This window comes from Phyllobates terribilis, unplaced genomic scaffold (assembly GCF_046119375.1).
Source record: "Phyllobates terribilis strain yellow unplaced genomic scaffold, ASM4611937v1 Scaffold_40__1_contigs__length_11209783, whole genome shotgun sequence".
In the NCBI taxonomy this organism is placed as follows: domain Eukaryota; kingdom Metazoa; phylum Chordata; class Amphibia; order Anura; family Dendrobatidae; genus Phyllobates; species Phyllobates terribilis.
In genome coordinates, this window is record NW_027362800.1 from 7,994,938 (window position 1) to 8,011,668 (window position 16,731).

At 45.3% G+C, this 16,731-nt stretch overlaps 12 non-coding genes and 1 pseudogene across 12 annotated transcripts; all 13 read right to left on the reverse strand.

Moving 5' to 3' along the window:
- Positions 1–478: 478 nt before the first annotated feature.
- LOC141189407 (U2 spliceosomal RNA) lies at positions 479–669 on the reverse strand. The gene has a single exon (XR_012263468.1). It is a non-coding gene; the product is annotated as a U2 spliceosomal RNA (small nuclear RNA).
- A 1,120-nt stretch (positions 670–1,789) lies between these two features.
- LOC141189408 (U2 spliceosomal RNA) lies at positions 1,790–1,980 on the reverse strand. Its single transcript, XR_012263469.1, has one exon. It is a non-coding gene; the product is annotated as a U2 spliceosomal RNA (small nuclear RNA).
- Positions 1,981–3,101: 1,121 nt separating this feature from the next.
- On the reverse strand, positions 3,102–3,292 carry LOC141186666 (U2 spliceosomal RNA). Its single transcript, XR_012260923.1, has one exon. It is a non-coding gene; the product is annotated as a U2 spliceosomal RNA (small nuclear RNA).
- A 1,122-nt stretch (positions 3,293–4,414) lies between these two features.
- Positions 4,415–4,605, reverse strand: LOC141189409 (U2 spliceosomal RNA). Its single transcript, XR_012263470.1, has one exon. It is a non-coding gene; the product is annotated as a U2 spliceosomal RNA (small nuclear RNA).
- Positions 4,606–5,730: 1,125 nt separating this feature from the next.
- On the reverse strand, positions 5,731–5,921 carry LOC141185248 (U2 spliceosomal RNA). The gene has a single exon (XR_012259928.1). It is a non-coding gene; the product is annotated as a U2 spliceosomal RNA (small nuclear RNA).
- Positions 5,922–7,040: 1,119 nt separating this feature from the next.
- On the reverse strand, positions 7,041–7,231 carry LOC141189412 (U2 spliceosomal RNA). The gene has a single exon (XR_012263472.1). It is a non-coding gene; the product is annotated as a U2 spliceosomal RNA (small nuclear RNA).
- A 1,121-nt stretch (positions 7,232–8,352) lies between these two features.
- Positions 8,353–8,543, reverse strand: LOC141189413 (U2 spliceosomal RNA). Its single transcript, XR_012263473.1, has one exon. It is a non-coding gene; the product is annotated as a U2 spliceosomal RNA (small nuclear RNA).
- A 1,115-nt stretch (positions 8,544–9,658) lies between these two features.
- Positions 9,659–9,849, reverse strand: LOC141189414 (U2 spliceosomal RNA). Its single transcript, XR_012263474.1, has one exon. It is a non-coding gene; the product is annotated as a U2 spliceosomal RNA (small nuclear RNA).
- Positions 9,850–10,970: 1,121 nt separating this feature from the next.
- Positions 10,971–11,161, reverse strand: LOC141189415 (U2 spliceosomal RNA). Its single transcript, XR_012263475.1, has one exon. It is a non-coding gene; the product is annotated as a U2 spliceosomal RNA (small nuclear RNA).
- A 1,117-nt stretch (positions 11,162–12,278) lies between these two features.
- LOC141184776 (U2 spliceosomal RNA) lies at positions 12,279–12,469 on the reverse strand. The gene has a single exon (XR_012259499.1). It is a non-coding gene; the product is annotated as a U2 spliceosomal RNA (small nuclear RNA).
- Positions 12,470–13,589: 1,120 nt separating this feature from the next.
- LOC141185668 (U2 spliceosomal RNA) lies at positions 13,590–13,772 on the reverse strand. The gene has a single exon (XR_012260307.1). It is a non-coding gene; the product is annotated as a U2 spliceosomal RNA (small nuclear RNA).
- A 524-nt stretch (positions 13,773–14,296) lies between these two features.
- Positions 14,297–14,412, reverse strand: LOC141186148 (U2 spliceosomal RNA; annotated as a pseudogene).
- A 1,120-nt stretch (positions 14,413–15,532) lies between these two features.
- On the reverse strand, positions 15,533–15,722 carry LOC141185384 (U2 spliceosomal RNA). Its single transcript, XR_012260052.1, has one exon. It is a non-coding gene; the product is annotated as a U2 spliceosomal RNA (small nuclear RNA).
- Between the last annotated feature and the right edge of the window lie 1,009 nt (positions 15,723–16,731).

Here is a 16,731-nt window from a genome sequence, read left to right on the forward strand (position 1 = left end):
GTAGCAAACCAAAAAAGAAATTTTAAGCGCAGCAGAGTAACCAGCTCACATACCTGTTAGCTCAGGTGAGTTTAAAAGGCTGCTGTTGATAACAAGGGCATTTGCTAAATAGATGGTGTGTGTGCAACAATATACTGAAAGGTCAATTATATTGTGCAGCTTATCTCACCACCTGTAGTTATTTAGGTGAAAGCTCCAAAATGCTTGCCTAATATGTCTGTTTATCCAAAAGGAAGTATAGAGGGAGAGCTAGATAGATAGCATTGCATTACATTACATTACATGGCAATGCAATGCACAGTTGCTGAAGTTGAACCAAAATGAGCTTGTCATCTGGCTTCTGCAACTTTTAACATGAAAAATCCAATGAGGAGAAGAAAAGCAAAGCCAAAGAGTCCATCCCAAAATCCGACAAACAAGCAAAATGAACAAAAAGCATTGAATTCAATTCTTTCTGATTTTAGAAACTGCATTAAAGAAGGGGTGCACCGGTCCTGGAGATACTGCAATACCAGGTCAATGCGTGGAGTGGACAGAGCAAGCTCTTTTTCCATCTCCCTGTTCTAAAAATCCATTTAATATATGGTCCCCAGATAGGGGACGTATCAGATATTAAACTGATAAGAACAGATACTACACTTGATCTTAGCCAAAAGGCCGAGAAGCGATAACCAGAATTGGTTTCCGACTACGGTGCCACCCAAGGATTCTGAAAAGTCCATTTGTGGAGATGGCCACCTGGACTCCCGTTAAGAAGACATGCTGTCAACCTCTAGATCCCTCACATGCCTGCACTTTTCGGCTTGCTGCTGCTGCAATCCACGCGTTTTAGATCTGCATAACTCCACCTCTTTTAGCACAGTACCCTCAACCCCCGGCTGTTCCCACCCGCCTCAACACCGTTGGAAGGGAGGAGAACCAATTAAGGCGGGGGGGGGGTGGAACGAGCAGCTGTCTACCCTTAGCAGGAGGGTTGCTGATTAATTACCTCTCCTGCTGCTGCTGCTGCTGGCTGTCCAGCAGCAGACTGAAGGTGGCTGCTGCTGTGCGCAGGTATATAAAGGCTCAGAGCCTATTATGACACGCGCAGCCAGCGTTCCATTGCCACATTCCGTCTACTGCAGGCGGGATACCTGGATGGCTGAATGTCACTGAGAAGCTCACAGAGACCGCCATAAGCAACAGTTTAAAAGAATGCCACAGACTAATCAACCAAACTTTTTGGGTTGGTTTCTCTTTTATAGTCTGCAGGCATTAAATGAAAGAAGTCAGTGTTCCAGCAGAGGGAGACAACGTTTCAGAAAAGGCATTGTAGCAAACCAAAAAAGAAATTTTAAGCGCAGCAGAGTAACCAGCTCACATACCTGTTAGCTCAGGTGAGTTTAAAAGGCTGCTGTTGATAACAAGGGCATTTGCTAAATAGATGGTGTGTGTGCAACAATATGCTGAAAGGTCAATTATATTGTGCAGCTTATCTCACCACCTGTAGTTATTTAGGTGAAAGCTCCAAAATGCTTGCCTAATATGTCTGTTTATCCAAAAGGAAGTATAGAGGGAGAGCTAGATAGATAGCATTGCATTACATTACATTACATGGCAATGCAATGCACAGTTGCTGAAGTTGAACCAAAATGAGCTTGTCATCTGGCTTCTGCAACTTTTAACATGAAAAATCCAATGAGGAGAAGAAAAGCAAAGCCAAAGAGTCCATCCCAAAATCCGACAAACAAGCAAAATGAACAAAAAGCATTGAATTCAATTCTTTCTGATTTTAGAAACTGCATTAAAGAAGGGGTGCACCGGTCCTGGAGATACTGCAATACCAGGTCAATGCGTGGAGTGGACAGAGCAAGCTCTTTTTCCATCTCCCTGTTCTAAAAATCCATTTAATATATGGTCCCCAGATAGGGGACGTATCAGATATTAAACTGATAAGAACAGATACTACACTTGATCTTAGCCAAAAGGCCGAGAAGCGATAACCAGAATTGGTTTCCGACTACGGTGCCACCCAAGGATTCTGAAAAGTCCATTTGTGGAGATGGCCACCTGGACTCCCGTTAAGAAGACATGCTGTCAACCTCTAGATCCCTCACATGCCTGCACTTTTCGGCTTGCTGCTGCTGCAATCCACGCGTTTTAGATCTGCATAACTCCACCTCTTTTAGCACAGTACCCTCAACCCCCGGCTGTTCCCACCCGCCTCAACACCGTTGGAAGGGAGGAGAACCAATTAAGGCGGGGGGGGGGGTGGAACGAGCAGCTGTCTACCCTTAGCAGGAGGGTTGCTGATTAATTACCTCTCCTGCTGCTGCTGCTGCTGGCTGTCCAGCAGCAGACTGAAGGTGGCTGCTGCTGTGCGCAGGTATATAAAGGCTCAGAGCCTATTATGACACGCGCAGCCAGCGTTCCATTGCCACATTCCGTCTACTGCAGGCGGGATACCTGGATGGCTGAATGTCACTGAGAAGCTCACAGAGACCGCCATAAGCAACAGTTTAAAAGAATGCCACAGACTAATCAACCAAACTTTTTGGGTTGGTTTCTCTTTTATAGTCTGCAGGCATTAAATGAAAGAAGTCAGTGTTCCAGCAGAGGGAGACAACGTTTCAGAAAAGGCATTGTAGCAAACCAAAAAAGAAATTTTAAGCGCAGCAGAGTAACCAGCTCACATACCTGTTAGCTCAGGTGAGTTTAAAAGGCTGCTGTTGATAACAAGGGCATTTGCTAAATAGATGGTGTGTGTGCAACAATATACTGAAAGGTCAATTATATTGTGCAGCTTATCTCACCACCTGTAGTTATTTAGGTGAAAGCTCCAAAATGCTTGCCTAATATGTCTGTTTATCCAAAAGGAAGTATAGAGGGAGAGCTAGATAGATAGCATTGCATTACATTACATTACATGGCAATGCAATGCACAGTTGCTGAAGTTGAACCAAAATGAGCTTGTCATCTGGCTTCTGCAACTTTTAACATGAAAAATCCAATGAGGAGAAGAAAAGCAAAGCCAAAGAGTCCATCCCAAAATCCGACAAACAAGCAAAATGAACAAAAAGCATTGAATTCAATTCTTTCTGATTTTAGAAACTGCATTAAAGAAGGGGTGCACCGGTCCTGGAGATACTGCAATACCAGGTCAATGCGTGGAGTGGACAGAGCAAGCTCTTTTTCCATCTCCCTGTTCTAAAAATCCATTTAATATATGGTCCCCAGATAGGGGACATATCAGATATTAAACTGATAAGAACAGATACTACACTTGATCTTAGCCAAAAGGCCGAGAAGCGATAACCAGAATTGGTTTCCGACTACGGTGCCACCCAAGGATTCTGAAAAGTCCATTTGTGGAGATGGCCACCTGGACTCCCGTTAAGAAGACATGCTGTCAACCTCTAGATCCCTCACATGCCTGCACTTTTCGGCTTGCTGCTGCTGCAATCCACGCGTTTTAGATCTGCATAACTCCACCTCTTTTAGCACAGTACCCTCAACCCCCGGCTGTTCCCACCCGCCTCAACACCGTTGGAAGGGAGGAGAACCAATTAAGGCGGGGGGGGGGGGTGGAACGAGCAGCTGTCTACCCTTAGCAGGAGGGTTGCTGATTAATTACCTCTCCTGCTGCTGCTGCTGCTGGCTGTCCAGCAGCAGACTGAAGGTGGCTGCTGCTGTGCGCAGGTATATAAAGGCTCAGAGCCTATTATGACACGCGCAGCCAGCGTTCCATTGCCACATTCCGTCTACTGCAGGCGGGATACCTGGATGGCTGAATGTCACTGAGAAGCTCACAGAGACCGCCATAAGCAACAGTTTAAAAGAATGCCACAGACTAATCAACCAAACTTTTTGGGTTGGTTTCTCTTTTATAGTCTGCAGGCATTAAATGAAAGAAGTCAGTGTTCCAGCAGAGGGAGACAACGTTTCAGAAAAGGCATTGTAGCAAACCAAAAAAGAAATTTTAAGCGCAGCAGAGTAACCAGCTCACATACCTGTTAGCTCAGGTGAGTTTAAAAGGCTGCTGTTGATAACAAGGGCATTTGCTAAATAGATGGTGTGTGTGCAACAATATACTGAAAGGTCAATTATATTGTGCAGCTTATCTCACCACCTGTAGTTATTTAGGTGAAAGCTCCAAAATGCTTGCCTAATATGTCTGTTTATCCAAAAGGAAGTATAGAGGGAGAGCTAGATAGATAGCATTGCATTACATTACATTACATGGCAATGCAATGCACAGTTGCTGAAGTTGAACCAAAATGAGCTTGTCATCTGGCTTCTGCAACTTTTAACATGAAAAATCCAATGAGGAGAAGAAAAGCAAAGCCAAAGAGTCCATCCCAAAATCCGACAAACAAGCAAAATGAACAAAAAGCATTGAATTCAATTCTTTCTGATTTTAGAAACTGCATTAAAGAAGGGGTGCACCGGTCCTGGAGATACTGCAATACCAGGTCAATGCGTGGAGTGGACAGAGCAAGCTCTTTTTCCATCTCCCTGTTCTAAAAATCCATTTAATATATGGTCCCCAGATAGGGGACGTATCAGATATTAAACTGATAAGAACAGATACTACACTTGATCTTAGCCAAAAGGCCGAGAAGCGATAACCAGAATTGGTTTCCGACTACGGTGCCACCCAAGGATTCTGAAAAGTCCATTTGTGGAGATGGCCACCTGGACTCCCGTTAAGAAGACATGCTGTCAACCTCTAGATCCCTCACATGCCTGCACTTTTCGGCTTGCTGCTGCTGCAATCCACGCGTTTTAGATCTGCATAACTCCACCTCTTTTAGCACAGTACCCTCAACCCCCGGCTGTTCCCACCCGCCTCAACACCGTTGGAAGGGAGGAGAACCAATTAAGGCGGGGGGGGGGGGGGGTGGAACGAGCAGCTGTCTACCCTTAGCAGGAGGGTTGCTGATTAATTACCTCTCCTGCTGCTGCTGCTGCTGGCTGTCCAGCAGCAGACTGAAGGTGGCTGCTGCTGTGCGCAGGTATATAAAGGCTCAGAGCCTATTATGACACGCGCAGCCAGCGTTCCATTGCCACATTCCGTCTACTGCAGGCGGGATACCTGGATGGCTGAATGTCACTGAGAAGCTCACAGAGACCGCCATAAGCAACAGTTTAAAAGAATGCCACAGACTAATCAACCAAACTTTTTGGGTTGGTTTCTCTTTTATAGTCTGCAGGCATTAAATGAAAGAAGTCAGTGTTCCAGCAGAGGGAGACAACGTTTCAGAAAAGGCATTGTAGCAAACCAAAAAAGAAATTTTAAGCGCAGCAGAGTAACCAGCTCACATACCTGTTAGCTCAGGTGAGTTTAAAAGGCTGCTGTTGATAACAAGGGCATTTGCTAAATAGATGGTGTGTGTGCAACAATATACTGAAAGGTCAATTATATTGTGCAGCTTATCTCACCACCTGTAGTTATTTAGGTGAAAGCTCCAAAATGCTTGCCTAATATGTCTGTTTATCCAAAAGGAAGTATAGAGGGAGAGCTAGATAGATAGCATTGCATTACATTACATTACATGGCAATGCAATGCACAGTTGCTGAAGTTGAACCAAAATGAGCTTGTCATCTGGCTTCTGCAACTTTTAACATGAAAAATCCAATGAGGAGAAGAAAAGCAAAGCCAAAGAGTCCATCCCAAAATCCGACAAACAAGCAAAATGAACAAAAAGCATTGAATTCAATTCTTTCTGATTTTAGAAACTGCATTAAAGAAGGGGTGCACCGGTCCTGGAGATACTGCAATACCAGGTCAATGCGTGGAGTGGACAGAGCAAGCTCTTTTTCCATCTCCCTGTTCTAAAAATCCATTTAATATATGGTCCCCAGATAGGGGACGTATCAGATATTAAACTGATAAGAAAAGATACTACACTTGATCTTAGCCAAAAGGCCGAGAAGCGATAACCAGAATTGGTTTCCGACTACGGTGCCACCCAAGGATTCTGAAAAGTCCATTTGTGGAGATGGCCACCTGGACTCCCGTTAAGAAGACATGCTGTCAACCTCTAGATCCCTCACATGCCTGCACTTTTCGGCTTGCTGCTGCTGCAATCCACGCGTTTTAGATCTGCATAACTCCACCTCTTTTAGCACAGTACCCTCAACCCCCGGCTGTTCCCACCCGCCTCAACACCGTTGGAAGGGAGGAGAACCAATTAAGGCGGGGGGGGGTGGAACGAGCAGCTGTCTACCCTTAGCAGGAGGGTTGCTGATTAATTACCTCTCCTGCTGCTGCTGCTGCTGGCTGTCCAGCAGCAGACTGAAGGTGGCTGCTGCTGTGCGCAGGTATATAAAGGCTCAGAGCCTATTATGACACGCGCAGCCAGCGTTCCATTGCCACATTCCGTCTACTGCAGGCGGGATACCTGGATGGCTGAATGTCACTGAGAAGCTCACAGAGACCGCCATAAGCAACAGTTTAAAAGAATGCCACAGACTAATCAACCAAACTTTTTGGGTTGGTTTCTCTTTTATAGTCTGCAGGCATTAAATGAAAGAAGTCAGTGTTCCAGCAGAGGGAGACAACGTTTCAGAAAAGGCATTGTAGCAAACCAAAAAAGAAATTTTAAGCGCAGCAGAGTAACCAGCTCACATACCTGTTAGCTCAGGTGAGTTTAAAAGGCTGCTGTTGATAACAAGGGCATTTGCTAAATAGATGGTGTGTGTGCAACAATATACTGAAAGGTCAATTATATTGTGCAGCTTATCTCACCACCTGTAGTTATTTAGGTGAAAGCTCCAAAATGCTTGCCTAATATGTCTGTTTATCCAAAAGGAAGTATAGAGGGAGAGCTAGATAGATAGCATTGCATTACATTACATTACATGGCAATGCAATGCACAGTTGCTGAAGTTGAACCAAAATGAGCTTGTCATCTGGCTTCTGCAACTTTTAACATGAAAAATCCAATGAGGAGAAGAAAAGCAAAGCCAAAGAGTCCATCCCAAAATCCGACAAACAAGCAAAATGAACAAAAAGCATTGAATTCAATTCTTTCTGATTTTAGAAACTGCATTAAAGAAGGGGTGCACCGGTCCTGGAGATACTGCAATACCAGGTCAATGCGTGGAGTGGACAGAGCAAGCTCTTTTTCCATCTCCCTGTTCTAAAAATCCATTTAATATATGGTCCCCAGATAGGGGACGTATCAGATATTAAACTGATAAGAACAGATACTACACTTGATCTTAGCCAAAAGGCCGAGAAGCGATAACCAGAATTGGTTTCTGACTACGGTGCCACCCAAGGATTCTGAAAAGTCCATTTGTGGAGATGGCCACCTGGACTCCCGTTAAGAAGACATGCTGTCAACCTCTAGATCCCTCACATGCCTGCACTTTTCGGCTTGCTGCTGCTGCAATCCACGCGTTTTAGATCTGCATAACTCCACCTCTTTTAGCACAGTACCCTCAACCCCCGGCTGTTCCCACCCGCCTCAACACCGTTGGAAGGGAGGAGAACCAATTAAGGCGGGGGGGGGGGTGGAACGAGCAGCTGTCTACCCTTAGCAGGAGGGTTGCTGATTAATTACCTCTCCTGCTGCTGCTGCTGCTGGCTGTCCAGCAGCAGACTGAAGGTGGCTGCTGCTGTGCGCAGGTATATAAAGGCTCAGAGCCTATTATGACACGCGCAGCCAGCGTTCCATTGCCACATTCCGTCTACTGCAGGCGGGATACCTGGATGGCTGAATGTCACTGAGAAGCTCACAGAGACCGTCATAAGCAACAGTTTAAAAGAATGCCACAGACTAATCAACCAAACTTTTTGGGTTGGTTTCTCTTTTATAGTCTGCAGGCATTAAATGAAAGAAGTCAGTGTTCCAGCAGAGGGAGACAACGTTTCAGAAAAGGCATTGTAGCAAACCAAAAAAGAAATTTTAAGCGCAGCAGAGTAACCAGCTCACATACCTGTTAGCTCAGGTGAGTTTAAAAGGCTGCTGTTGATAACAAGGGCATTTGCTAAATAGATGGTGTGTGTGCAACAATATACTGAAAGGTCAATTATATTGTGCAGCTTATCTCACCACCTGTAGTTATTTAGGTGAAAGCTCCAAAATGCTTGCCTAATATGTCTGTTTATCCAAAAGGAAGTATAGAGGGAGAGCTAGATAGATAGCATTGCATTACATTACATTACATGGCAATGCAATGCACAGTTGCTGAAGTTGAACCAAAATGAGCTTGTCATCTGGCTTCTGCAACTTTTAACATGAAAAATCCAATGAGGAGAAGAAAAGCAAAGCCAAAGAGTCCATCCCAAAATCCGACAAACAAGCAAAATGAACAAAAAGCATTGAATTCAATTCTTTCTGATTTTAGAAACTGCATTAAAGAAGGGGTGCACCGGTCCTGGAGATACTGCAATACCAGGTCAATGCGTGGAGTGGACAGAGCAAGCTCTTTTTCCATCTCCCTGTTCTAAAAATCCATTTAATATATGGTCCCCAGATAGGGGACGTATCAGATATTAAACTGATAAGAACAGATACTACACTTGATCTTAGCCAAAAGGCCGAGAAGCGATAACCAGAATTGGTTTCTGACTACGGTGCCACCCAAGGATTCTGAAAAGTCCATTTGTGGAGATGGCCACCTGGACTCCCGTTAAGAAGACATGCTGTCAACCTCTAGATCCCTCACATGCCTGCACTTTTCGGCTTGCTGCTGCTGCAATCCACGCGTTTTAGATCTGCATAACTCCACCTCTTTTAGCACAGTACCCTCAACCCCCGGCTGTTCCCACCCGCCTCAACACCGTTGGAAGGGAGGAGAACCAATTAAGGCGGGGGGGGGGTGGAACGAGCAGCTGTCTACCCTTAGCAGGAGGGTTGCTGATTAATTACCTCTCCTGCTGCTGCTGCTGCTGGCTGTCCAGCAGCAGACTGAAGGTGGCTGCTGCTGTGCGCAGGTATATAAAGGCTCAGAGCCTATTATGACACGCGCAGCCAGCATTCCATTGCCACATTCCGTCTACTGCAGGCGGGATACCTGGATGGCTGAATGTCACTGAGAAGCTCACAGAGACCGCCATAAGCAACAGTTTAAAAGAATGCCACAGACTAATCAACCAAACTTTTTGGGTTGGTTTCTCTTTTATAGTCTGCAGGCATTAAATGAAAGAAGTCAGTGTTCCAGCAGAGGGAGACAACGTTTCAGAAAAGGCATTGTAGCAAACCAAAAAAGAAATTTTAAGCGCAGCAGAGTAACCAGCTCACATACCTGTTAGCTCAGGTGAGTTTAAAAGGCTGCTGTTGATAACAAGGGCATTTGCTAAATAGATGGTGTGTGTGCAACAATATACTGAAAGGTCAATTATATTGTGCAGCTTATCTCACCACCTGTAGTTATTTAGGTGAAAGCTCCAAAATGCTTGCCTAATATGTCTGTTTATCCAAAAGGAAGTATAGAGGGAGAGCTAGATAGATAGCATTGCATTACATTACATGGCAATGCAATGCACAGTTGCTGAAGTTGAACCAAAATGAGCTTGTCATCTGGCTTCTGCAACTTTTAACATGAAAAATCCAATGAGGAGAAGAAAAGCAAAGCCAAAGAGTCCATCCCAAAATCCGACAAACAAGCAAAATGAACAAAAAGCATTGAATTCAATTCTTTCTGATTTTAGAAACTGCATTAAAGAAGGGGTGCACCGGTCCTGGAGATACTGCAATACCAGGTCAATGCGTGGAGTGGACAGAGCAAGCTCTTTTTCCATCTCCCTGTTCTAAAAATCCATTTAATATATGGTCCCCAGATAGGGGACGTATCAGATATTAAACTGATAAGAACAGATACTACACTTGATCTTAGCCAAAAGGCCGAGAAGCGATAACCAGAATTGGTTTCCGACTACGGTGCCACCCAAGGATTCTGAAAAGTCCATTTGTGGAGATGGCCACCTGGACTCCCGTTAAGAAGACATGCTGTCAACCTCTAGATCCCTCACATGCCTGCACTTTTCGGCTTGCTGCTGCTGCAATCCACGCGTTTTAGATCTGCATAACTCCACCTCTTTTAGCACAGTACCCTCAACCCCCGGCTGTTCCCACCCGCCTCAACACCGTTGGAAGGGAGGAGAACCAATTAAGGCGGGGGGGGGGGTGGAACGAGCAGCTGTCTACCCTTAGCAGGAGGGTTGCTGATTAATTACCTCTCCTGCTGCTGCTGCTGCTGGCTGTCCAGCAGCAGACTGAAGGTGGCTGCTGCTCTGCGCAGGTATATAAAGGCTCAGAGCCTATTATGACACGCGCAGCCAGCGTTCCATTGCCACATTCCGTCTACTGCAGGCGGGATACCTGGATGGCTGAATGTCACTGAGAAGCTCACAGAGACCGCCATAAGCAACAGTTTAAAAGAATGCCACAGACTAATCAACCAAACTTTTTGGGTTGGTTTCTCTTTTATAGTCTGCAGGCATTAAATGAAAGAAGTCAGTGTTCCAGCAGAGGGAGACAACGTTTCAGAAAAGGCATTGTAGCAAACCAAAAAAGAAATTTTAAGCGCAGCAGAGTAACCAGCTCACATACCTGTTAGCTCAGGTGAGTTTAAAAGGCTGCTGTTGATAACAAGGGCATTTGCTAAATAGATGGTGTGTGTGCAACAATATACTGAAAGGTCAATTATATTGTGCAGCTTATCTCACCACCTGTAGCTATTTAGGTGAAAGCTCCAAAATGCTTGCCTAATATGTCTGTTTATCCAAAAGGAAGTATAGAGGGAGAGCTAGATAGATAGCATTGCATTACATTACATTACATGGCAATGCAATGCACAGTTGCTGAAGTTGAACCAAAATGAGCTTGTCATCTGGCTTCTGCAACTTTTAACATGAAAAATCCAATGAGGAGAAGAAAAGCAAAGCCAAAGAGTCCATCCCAAAATCCGACAAACAAGCAAAATGAACAAAAAGCATTGAATTCAATTCTTTCTGATTTTAGAAACTGCATTAAAGAAGGGGTGCACCGGTCCTGGAGATACTGCAATACCAGGTCAATGCGTGGAGTGGACAGAGCAAGCTCTTTTTCCATCTCCCTGTTCTAAAAATCCATTTAATATATGGTCCCCAGATAGGGGACGTATCAGATATTAAACTGATAAGAACAGATACTACACTTGATCTTAGCCAAAAGGCCGAGAAGCGATAACCAGAATTGGTTTCCGACTACGGTGCCACCCAAGGATTCTGAAAAGTCCATTTGTGGAGATGGCCACCTGGACTCCCGTTAAGAAGACATGCTGTCAACCTCTAGATCCCTCACATGCCTGCACTTTTCGGCTTGCTGCTGCTGCAATCCACGCGTTTTAGATCTGCATAACTCCACCTCTTTTAGCACAGTACCCTCAACCCCCGGCTGTTCCCACCCGCCTCAACACCGTTGGAAGGGAGGAGAACCAATTAAGGCGGGGGGGGGGTGGAACGAGCAGCTGTCTACCCTTAGCAGGAGGGTTGCTGATTAATTACCTCTCCTGCTGCTGCTGCTGGCTGTCCAGCAGCAGACTGAAGGTGGCTGCTGCTGTGCGCAGGTATATAAAGGCTCAGAGCCTATTATGACACGCGCAGCCAGCGTTCCATTGCCACATTCCGTCTACTGCAGGCGGGATACCTGGATGGCTGAATGTCACTGAGAAGCTCACAGAGACCGCCATAAGCAACAGTTTAAAAGAATGCCACAGACTAATCAACCAAACTTTTTGGGTTGGTTTCTCTTTTATAGTCTGCAGGCATTAAATGAAAGAAGTCAGTGTTCCAGCAGAGGGAGACAACGTTTCAGAAAAGGCATTGTAGCAAACCAAAAAAGAAATTTTAAGCGCAGCAGAGTAACCAGCTCACATACCTGTTAGCTCAGGTGAGTTTAAAAGGCTGCTGTTGATAACAAGGGCATTTGCTAAATAGATGGTGTGTGTGCAACAATATACTGAAAGGTCAATTATATTGTGCAGCTTATCTCACCACCTGTAGTTATTTAGGTGAAAGCTTCAAAATGCTTGCCTAATATGTCTGTTTATCCAAAAGGAAGTATAGAGGGAGAGCTAGATAGATAGCATTGCATTACATTACATTACATGGCAATGCAATGCACAGTTGCTGAAGTTGAACCAAAATGAGCTTGTCATCTGGCTTCTGCAACTTTTAACATGAAAAATCCAATGAGGAGAAGAAAAGCAAAGCCAAAGAGTCCATCCCAAAATCCGACAAACAAGCAAAATGAACAAAAAGCATTGAATTCAATTCTTTCTGATTTTAGAAACTGCATTAAAGAAGGGGTGCACCGGTCCTGGAGATACTGCAATACCAGGTCAATGCGTGGAGTGGACAGAGCAAGCTCTTTTTCCATCTCCCTGTTCTAAAAATCCATTTAATATATGGTCCCCAGATAGGGGACGTATCAGATATTAAACTGATAAGAACAGATATTACACTTGATCTTAGCCAAAAGGCCGAGAAGCGATAACCAGAATTGGTTTCCGACTACGGTGCCACCCAAGGATTCTGAAAAGTCCATTTGTGGAGATGGCCACCTGGACTCCCGTTAAGAAGACATGCTGTCAACCTCTAGATCCCTCACATGCCTGCACTTTTCGGCTTGCTGCTGCTGCAATCCACGCGTTTTAGATCTGCATAACTCCACCTCTTTTAGCACAGTACCCTCAACCCCCGGCTGTTCCCACCCGCCTCAACACCGTTGGAAGGGAGGAGAACCAATTAAGGCGGGGGGGGGTGGAACGAGCAGCTGTCTACCCTTAGCAGGAGGGTTGCTGATTAATTAACTCTCCTGCTGCTGCTGCTGCTGGCTGTCCAGCAGCAGACTGAAGGTGGCTGCTGCTGTGCGCAGGTATATAAAGGCTCAGAGCCTATTATGGCACGCGCAGCCAGCGTTCCATTGCCACATTCCGTCTACTGCAGGCGGGATACCTGGATGGCTGAATGTCACTGAGAAGCTCACAGAGACCGCCATAAGCAACAGTTTAAAAGAATGCCACAGACTAATCAACCAAACTTTTTGGGTTGGTTTCTCTTTTATAGTCTGCAGGCATTAAATGAAAGAAGTCAGTGTTCCAGCAGAGGGAGACAACGTTTCAGAAAAGGCATTGTAGCAAACCAAAAAAGAAATTTTAAGCGCAGCAGAGTAACCAGCTCACATACCTGTTAGCTCAGGTGAGTTTAAAAGGCTGCTGTTGATAACAAAGGGCATTTGCTAAATAGATGGTGTGTGTGCAACAATATACTGAAAGGTCAATTATATTGTGCAGCTTATCTCACCACCTGTAGTTATTTAGGTGAAAGCTCCAAAATGCTTGCCTAATATGTCTGTTTATCCAAAAGGAAGTATAGAGGGAGAGCTAGATAGATAGCATTGCATTACATTACATTACATGGCAATGCAATGCACAGTTGCTGAAGTTGAACCAAAATGAGCTTGTCATCTGGCTTCTGCAACTTTTAACATGAAAAATCCAATGAGGAGAAGAAAAGCAAAGCCAAAGAGTCCATCCCAAAATCCGACAAACAAGCAAAATGAACAAAAAGCATTGAATTCAATTCTTTCTGATTTTAGAAACTGCATTAAAGAAGGGGTGCACCGGTCCTGGAGATACTGCAATACCAGGTCAATGCGTGGAGTGGACAGAGCAAGCTCTTTTTCCATCTCCCTGTTCTAAAAATCCATTTAATATATGGTCCCCAGATAGGGGACGTATCAGATATTAAACTGATAAGAACAGATTTTTTTGATTGAAGCTGCATCCAAGGCACTGAAAAATGTGACCGAAGTCACACCAAAACAGCGCACGAGGCGAGGATTCATGTGGACCCTTCCCCGAGGAGAGGATCCCCAATAAACCATCCCCATCCCTCCGAGCCAGAAGGCCACAGCGAGGGTCAGGGATCTCCGATGCTCTCCCTAGCCGAAGCCGGAGAAGAGCTGTTTTCGTGCTCCCAGCTTCCATCTAGGCTGCCACCCTAGTGGAGCTGGAGCCTGTGTTGGTTTCTCAGCCCAAAGCTGACCGGACCTCCGACCGGGTTTATAAAAATTCCCCTTCCTAGCCCGGAGGCCAGGAATAGGGGGGGTTGCTCAGAAAGTATGATTGGCAAAGGTGCGGCGTGCTACGAAGCCAAGTCTTTCTGGGGTTCCCAGTCCCAGTAAGCTTGGACTCCCACCAGGGCGCCTACTCCTGAGGCACATTGCTCCAAAGCCCTCACACTTACCCAGCCTAGTGACTTCGATCCTGGAGGGCCATGTTTTCCATCAGATAACTCTAAGAGCCACCTGGCGTACTAACAAGTGCACCAAACCAGTGTGTAATATGCATCAACTTACTAGGGCAGCCCAAGGACAAAACTGCCTTTTCAAAAGATACTACACTTGATCTTAGCCAAAAGGCCGAGAAGCGATAACCAGAATTGGTTTCCGACTACGGTGCCACCCAAGGATTCTGAAAAGTCCATTTGTGGAGATGGCCACCTGGACTCCCGTTAAGAAGACATGCTGTCAACCTCTAGATCCCTCACATGCCTGCACTTTTCGGCTTGCTGCTGCTGCAATCCACGCGTTTTAGATCTGCATAACTCCACCTCTTTTAGCACAGTACCCTCAACCCCCGGCTGTTCCCACCCGCCTCAACACCGTTGGAAGGGAGGAGAACCAATTAAGGCGGGGGGGGGGTGGAACGAGCAGCTGTCTACCCTTAGCAGGAGGGTTGCTGATTAATTACCTCTCCTGCTGCTGCTGCTGCTGGCTGTCCAGCAGCAGACTGAAGGTGGCTGCTGCTGTGCGCAGGTATATAAAGGCTCAGAGCCTATTATGACACGCGCAGCCAGCGTTCCATTGCCACATTCCGTCTACTGCAGGCGGGATACCTGGATGGCTGAATGTCACTGAGAAGCTCACAGAGACCGCCATAAGCAACAGTTTAAAAGAATGCCACAGACTAATCAACCAAACTTTTTGGGTTGGTTTCTCTTTTATAGTCTGCAGGCATTAAATGAAAGAAGTCAGTGTTCCAGCAGAGGGAGACAACGTTTCAGAAAAGGCATTGTAGCAAACCAAAAAAGAAATTTTAAGCGCAGCAGAGTAACCAGCTCACATACCTGTTAGCTCAGGTGAGTTTAAAAGGCTGCTGTTGATAACAAGGGCATTTGCTAAATAGATGGTGTGTGTGCAACAATATACTGAAAGGTCAATTATATTGTGCAGCTTATCTCACCACCTGTAGTTATTTAGGTGAAAGCTCCAAAATGCTTGCCTAATATGTCTGTTTATCCAAAAGGAAGTATAGAGGGAGAGCTAGATAGATAGCATTGCATTACATTACATTACATGGCAATGCAATGCACAGTTGCTGAAGTTGAACCAAAATGAGCTTGTCATCTGGCTTCTGCAACTTTTAACATGAAAAATCCAATGAGGAGAAGAAAAGCAAAGCCAAAGAGTCCATCCCAAAATCCGACAAACAAGCAAAATGAACAAAAAGCATTGAATTCAATTCTTTCTGATTTTAGAAACTGCATTAAAGAAGGGGTGCACCGGTCCTGGAGATACTGCAATACCAGGTCAATGCGTGGAGTGGACAGAGCAAGCTTTTTTCCATCTCCCTGTTCTAAAAATCCATTTAATATATGGTCCCCAGATAGGGGACGTATCAGATATTAAACTGATAAGAACAGATACTACACTTGATCTTAGCCAAAAGGCCGAGAAGCGATAACCAGAATTGGTTTCCGACTACGGTGCCACCCAAGGATTCTGAAAAGTCCATTTGTGGAGATGGCCACCTGGACTCCCGTTAAGAAGACATGCTGTCAACCTCTAGATCCCTCACATGCCTGCACTTTTCGGCTTGCTGCTGCTGCAATCCACGCGTTTTAGATCTGCATAACTCCACCTCTTTTAGCACAGTACCCTCAACCCCGGCTGTTCCCACCCGCCTCAACACCGTTGGAAGGGAGGAGAACCAATTAAGGCGGGGGGGGGGGTGGAACGAGCAGCTGTCTACCCTTAGCAGGAGGGTTGCTGATTAATTACCTCTCCTGCTGCTGCTGCTGCTGGCTGTCCAGCAGCAGACTGAAGGTGGCTGCTGCTGTGCGCAGGTATATAAAGGCTCAGAGCCTATTATGACACGCGCAGCCAGCGTTCCATTGCCACATTCCGTCTACTGCAGGCGGGATACCTGGATGGCTGAATGTCACTGAGAAGCTCACAGAGACCGCCATAAGCAACAGTTTAAAAGAATGCCACAGACTAATCAACCAAACTTTTTGGGTTGGTTTCTCTTTTATAGTCTGCAGGCATTAAATGAAAGAAGTCAGTGTTCCAGCAGAGGGAGACAACGTTTCAGAAAAGGCATTGTAGCAAACCAAAAAAGAAATTTTAAGCGCAGCAGAGTAACCAGCTCACATACCTGTTAGCTCAGGTGAGTTTAAAAGGCTGCTGTTGATAACAAGGGCATTTGCTAAATAGATGGTGTGTGTGCAACAATATACTGAAAGGTCAATTATATTGTGCAGCTTATCTCACCACCTGTAGTTATTTAGGTGAAAGCTCCAAAATGCTTGCCTAATATGTCTGTTTATCCAAAAGGAAGTATAGAGGGAGAGCTAGATAGATAGCATTGCATTACATTACATTACATGGCAATGCAATGCACAGTTGCTGAAGTTGAACCAAAATGAGCTTGTCATCTGGCTTCTGCAACTTTTAACATGAAAAATCCAA